Here is a 6495-nt window from a genome sequence, read left to right as displayed (position 1 = left end):
ACCCATCTGAATGCAGAGTTCCAAAGAGTAGCAAGGAGAGATAAGAAAGCCTTCCTAAGTGATCAATGTAAAAAATAGAAGAAAACAATAGAATGGGAAAGACTAGAGATCTCTTTAAGAAAATTAGAGATACCAAGGGAACAATTCATGCAAAGTCGGGCGCAATAAAGGACAGAAAAGGTAAGGACCTAACAGAAGCAGAAAAGATTAAGAAGAGGTGGGAATGCAAACTAGTACAGCCACTATAGAGAACAGTGTGGAGATTCCTTTAAAAACTGGAAATAGGACTGCCATATGACCCAGCAATCCCACTCCTGGGCATACACACCGAGGAAACCAGATCTGAAAGAGACACGTGCACCCCAATGTTCATCGCAGCACTGTTTATAATAGCCAGGACATGGAAGCAGCCTAGATGCCCATCAGCAGACAAATGGATAAGGAAGCTGTGGTACATATACACAATGGAATATTACTCAGCCATTAAAAAGAATGCATTTGAATCAGTTCTAATGAGACGGATGAAACTGGAACCCATTATAAAGAGTGAAGTAAGCCAGAAAGATAATGACCAATACAGTATACTAACGCATATATATGGAATTTAAAAAGATGGTAACGATAACCCTATATGCAAAACAGAAAAAGAGACACAGATGTACAGAACAGACTTTGGGACTCTGTGGGAGAAGGCGAGGGTGGGATGATTTGAGAGAATAGCATTGAAACAAGTATACTATCAAGGGTGAAACAGATCACCAGCCCAGGTTGGATGCATGAGACAAGTGCTTGGGGCTGGTGCACTGGGAAGACCCAGAGGGATGGGATGGGGAGGGAGGTGGGAGGGGGGTTCAGGATGGGGAACACATGTAAATCCATGGCTGATTCATGTCAATGTATGGCAAAAACCACTACAATATTGTAAAGTAATTAGCCTCCAACTAATAAAAATAAATGGGAAAAAAAAGAAAATTAGAGATACCAAGGGAACAATTCATGCAAAGATGGGCACAATAAAGGACAGAAAAGGTAAGGACCTAACAGAAGCAGAAGAGATTAAGAAGAGATGGCAAGAATACACAGAAGAACTATACAAAAAAGGTCTTCATGACCACCCAGATAACCATGATGGTGTGATCACTCACCTAGAGCCAGACATTCTGGAATGCGAAGTCAAGTGGGCCTTAGGAAGCATCACTACAAATAAAGCTAGTGGAGGTGATGGAATTCCAGTTGAGCTATTTCAAACCCTAAAAGATGATGCTGTGAAAGTGCTGCACTCAATATCCCAGCAAATTTGGAAAACTCAGCAGGGGCCACAGGACTAGAAAAGGTCAGTTTTCATCCCAAAGAAAGGCAATGGCAAAGAATTTTCAAACTACCACACAATTGCACTCACCTCACACGCTAGCAAAGTGATGCTCAAAATTCTCCAAGTGAGGCTTCAGCAGTATGTGAACCAAGAATTTCCAGATGTTCAAGCTGGTTTTAGAAAAGGCAGAGGAACCAGAAATCAAATTGCCAACATCCATTGGATCATAGAAAAACCAAAAGAGTTCCAGAAAAACATTTACTTCTGCTTCGTTAACTATGCTAAAGCCTTTGACTGTGTGGATCACAACAAACTGTAGAAAATTCTTCAAGAGATGGGAATACCAGACCACCTGAGCTGCCTCCTGAGAAATCTGTATGCAGGTCAAGAAGCAACAGTTAGAACTGGACATGGAACAGACTGGTTCCAAATAGTAAAAGGAGTACATCAAGGCTGTATATTGTCACCCTGCTTATTTAACTTATATTCAGAGTACATCATAAGAATCGTTGGGCTGGAAGAAGCACAAGCTGGAAGCAAGACTGCCAGGAGAAATATCAATAACCTCAGATATGCAGATGACACCACTCTTACAGCAGAAAGTGAAGAGGAACTAAGGAGCCTTTTGATGAAAGTGAAAGAGGAGAGTGAAAAAGCTGGCTTAAAATTCAACATTCAAAAAACTAAGGTCATGGCATCTGGTCCCATAATTTCATGGCAAATTGATGGGAAAACAATGGAAACAGTGACAGATTTATTTTCTTGGGCCCCAAAATCACTGCAGATGGTGACTGCAGCCATGAAATTAAAAGATGCTTGCTCCTTGGAAGAAAAGCTATCACCAACTTAGACAGCATATTAAAAAGTAGAGACATTACTTTGTCAACAAAGGTCCGTCTAGTCAAAGCTATGGTTTTTCCAGTAGTCATGTATGGATGTGAGAGTTGAACCATAAAGAAAGCTGAGAGCAGAATTGATGTCTCCCACATCTCCAGCATTGGTAGGCAGGTTCTTTACCACTGAGCCACTTGGGAAGCCCCTAAGGAGGACTGTTTGACAATAAAAATGGCAAATATTCTTCCTATTTTCAGGACTTAAAGAGTAAGCATCTTGTTTGTGGTTGCAGATAGGATGAAATGGATCTGGACAACCTCTAATGGGTTCCTCATTTTTTCTCCATTGACCAACTATCTTGGTCTATTTCAGACACAAGTAAATTTAAAGCATTGAGAGGAAAATTTGAGGAAAAGTTATTTACATTTGTGGTGATGGCAAAGTATTGCTCAGGCTTCCTTGATGGCTCAGGTGGGAAAGAACCCACCTGCCAATGCAGATATAAGAGACACAGGTTTGATCCCTCTGTCAGAAAGATCCCCTGGAGAAGGAAATGGCAACTCACTCCAGTATTCTTGCCTAGGAAATAGCATGGACAGAGGAGCCTGGTGGACTATAGTCCATGCGGTCTCAAAGAGTCAGACATGACTGAGCGACTAACACTTTCACTTTTTCACAAAGTGTTGCTCAACTTTGCACAGGTTGAACCAGTAAGTAGGTCCTTTCAGTATTCACTGCTAATACTCCCTATAAAACAGGGGAGTGAGAACAGTCCCTAGACTCAGACCACAAAGTATAGTTTTTCTAATTAATTTTCCCTACTTCCACCTTCCAGACCCAGATTACAATATAAGCTTTAACTTCCTTTTTGGTCTTTAAGGAGTTAAAGTCCTTTGTTATCTGGCCTTCAACAGACATGAGTTTTGACTTCAGCTTGAAACAGCATTATCTTCCTGACCACTTCTCATCACCCACTTGGTTAGCTTCCCTCTGGCTGCTCCCAGGATGTCCTCTTTCTATCTCTTCCTCCCGGCTTGTGACAGAAGCCCTGCTCCCACACTGTTCCTGGTCCCTATCCCCAGGACTAGAGCATCCTGAGTGGTCTGTCATTTCTCTCTATTGCTTCTCTTCAGATTCTCCCTGGCTGCTGTACTTTCTAGCATTCATCATATATTCTGTATCCAGTGCTCTTGAGCTTCTTTTTGACTCTGGCCATCCTACACTTTCCATTTCTTCTCTGCCTTTCCAAAAAAATATACTTTTGGATTTTGGATTTGTTTTTCACAAGTTTACCTACCCCTAGGTATCACCCACCCACTATGTGAGGTTCCATTTCCTTACCTTCCTGTAGTTCAATCTTTCCCTCATTCAGGCTTGAACAATTCACATCTTCAAAAGTACCTCCCAGGAGATTTCTCTGGTGGTCCAGTGGTTGAGAATCCACCTTGCAATGTAGGGGACACAGGTTCCATCCCTGGTCAGGGAACTAAGATCCCACATGACACAGGGCAACCAAGCCTGAGCGTAGCAACTACTGAGCCCATGTACTCTAGAACCACAGCTAGAAAGAGAAGATTGTGCACCCCACTGAAGAGCCAACGCAGCCAAAAATAATTTTGTTTTTAAAAAAGCACTGCCCTACACACACTAATTGCTATTAAACATTTACATATACTTAAGATTCTTACATTTATACTTTAATAGTCCCACTTTTAGACCTCTCTTCCTCAATTTCACAGTCACTTTTAAGAAGGGAGGCATTTTTTTCTATAGATGTCTCTGAGTGTTTATGGCTAGAATCCTCAGTCTGATGACCAAATAAGCAAATATAATGTGACACTCCCTCAAATAGATCTTGTTTAAGGTGTTATCTAAGGACTACCTGCATCACAGTCACTTGAGGGAAGCTCCTTAAAATGCTAATTTCAGGGGCTTCCCAGAAATCAGAATTCAATAGGCCTAGGATGAAGTTCCTGGATCTATATTTTAAGCAGCTCCCTAGAAGAGCATATAGTTTGAAAACCATTGCAGTAAGACATGTTGCTTACATAACTTTCCTTACTTACTTTATTTATATATTTTATTTTGGCCACACCACACAGCTCGCAGAATCTTAGTTCCCTAACCAGGTAATGAATCCATGCCAATGGCAGTGAAAAACACAGTCTTAACCACTGGACCACCAGGGAATTTCCAGCTTTCTTTACTTTAGGTGTTACAATCTTGACCATGGTCATCAGGTTATATACCTATAACAGTATGTAGAGTTCTTTAACTTGGGGCTTTATGAAGACAGCAAAAATATCTGTTGAGAATAACTGAAGCTGAACTGAACCCTAACAAGAACCATATACCTACTCATTCATACACAATACACACACATACACAGACACCCTCTGCCTGTTTATTTACTACATATATTTAGATAAAACAAACTATAAGGGTCTATGGCAGGTTTTGATATCAATCTCCATATTCTCCTTTCTAAGGAATTGTGTATATTTTCCTTCTAGGATCCAAGGATCACTGTCTATCTGCCAAGTTATTTTCCCATGCTGACTGACCTGGGAGATCCAATTCTAGCTTCAGGGTGCTTCTTAGGAATCATGTGTACTTGCTCTAAATATGGAAAATTAAACGATTTCTATGTTAAGCTTTACATTCTTCCAACGTGTTCTGTGAATAGCTGACTACCTAGTGTATTAGTTAACTGGAATTGGCAATGTGTGTGTGTTTAGTCATTCAGTCATGTCCTACTCTCTGCGACCCCATGGACTGTAGCCCACCAAGCTCCTCTGTCCATGGGATTTTTTTCCAGGCAAGAATCCTGGAGTGAGGTGCCATTTCCACCTCTGGAGGATCTTCCCGACCCAGGGATTGAACCTACATCTCCTGCATCTCCTGCATTGCAGGCAGATTCTTTACCTCTGAGCCATTGGTGAAGTCCCAGATTCTGCAATACTTTCAGTAAATGTCTAATCTGATTGTTTCAAAAGAGACTCAGTGGGGAGGCAATGGGATATATGAAAATCAACTGATTTTCTATCCAAGATGGCTGAGCTTTTGGCAAGACTCATTTTTGTGGACAGGATAGTAAATTCAGGTTGAGAATTACCAGGCTAAACAGCATTCTGCATCTATATTCTCTGGAATAGTAGGAGTCTCTTATTTTTTTTTAAATCAGTGTTTTTCAAGGTAAGACAATAGGAGATGCACTTTCAATACATTTCGCTGGAAAAGCCACTTATGGTTTTGAATCTAAGCTGAAAACAAATTCTCCTATTTCTCTCACTATGTAACTCTTCCTTTATAACACCATAAACACCCTCCATGACCATAGTCCTCAGGTGGCATCAGCTCAGGTATTACTACTTAATCACTTCTTCCCTTCTACCCTTTGGTCTACAGAATGACTTTTTAGATTTACAATGGGCATCCTCAGAAATTGACGGGATCTAGAGTTTTTCCCAGGGTGGTATGAAATATGACTTAGACTCTGAGTTTCCCACATGTGGTGTATGACCAGAGGAAATGGGTTTCTGTTGCTAGCCTCACTGACATTCATCCCTCAACCAAAATGATGGACATTGAATAGCTGTTCACTAACCAATATATAGCCAAAGGAGGAAGACTTAGATTCCAATCAGAGAAATGATTGACCCCTTCTTAGACAAAGGTTATGGCTCCTCAGTAAGGAAGTAGCTCAGTTTCAAATAAATTGAATCTCCATACTTCCTAGGCAGACTAGCTATCCTTATGCTCTTCTGGAAAGAAAGGAGTCTCACCTCCTACCCAGTTTTTTATCTACTTTCTGCAATTCTTTAGTCCAGAAAGTGTCTCCTTTAGGATCTGCTGCTGGTAGAAGTAATTCTATCACACTACCTGATCCAGGGCCTCAAACTTTTTTACTTTTTTGAAGATACGATAAATCTGGTAAAAACACATCCACCAGAACTAAGCAATGGCCTAATTGATATAAACTTAGAAGCAGAGCTTCTGTATCATCAGTTTTACTTTTTGCCTGGAAGACTGCCTCCATGATAACTGTACAGATCTTAATCCACCTATCCAAACATCATTCTGTGGAATAGAATTGAATTGAGGTAATATGGCAGAAGAGATGGCCAAAGAAGTACCTCTAGTTTAGCACATCTTAAAATAAGTAGATAGATATATAGACAGATAGATAATGATAGACAGGTATGATAGAATATATTCTTTTAAATTCAGGGCTGATAGTTGAGATAGTGGGAAAATAACAGCCAGTAAGGACATGTCAGCACTGATTCAGAATAAAAAAGGAAGCTCTGAAGATGGCATCTACCTTTGGATCGCTACTGGCTCCTAGT

The sequence above is a fragment of the Muntiacus reevesi genome, chromosome X (genome assembly GCF_963930625.1).
Source record: "Muntiacus reevesi chromosome X, mMunRee1.1, whole genome shotgun sequence".
Classification (NCBI taxonomy): domain Eukaryota; kingdom Metazoa; phylum Chordata; class Mammalia; order Artiodactyla; family Cervidae; genus Muntiacus; species Muntiacus reevesi.
The sequence above is the reverse complement of the archived record's forward strand: the minus strand, read 5'-3'. Positions refer to the sequence as shown.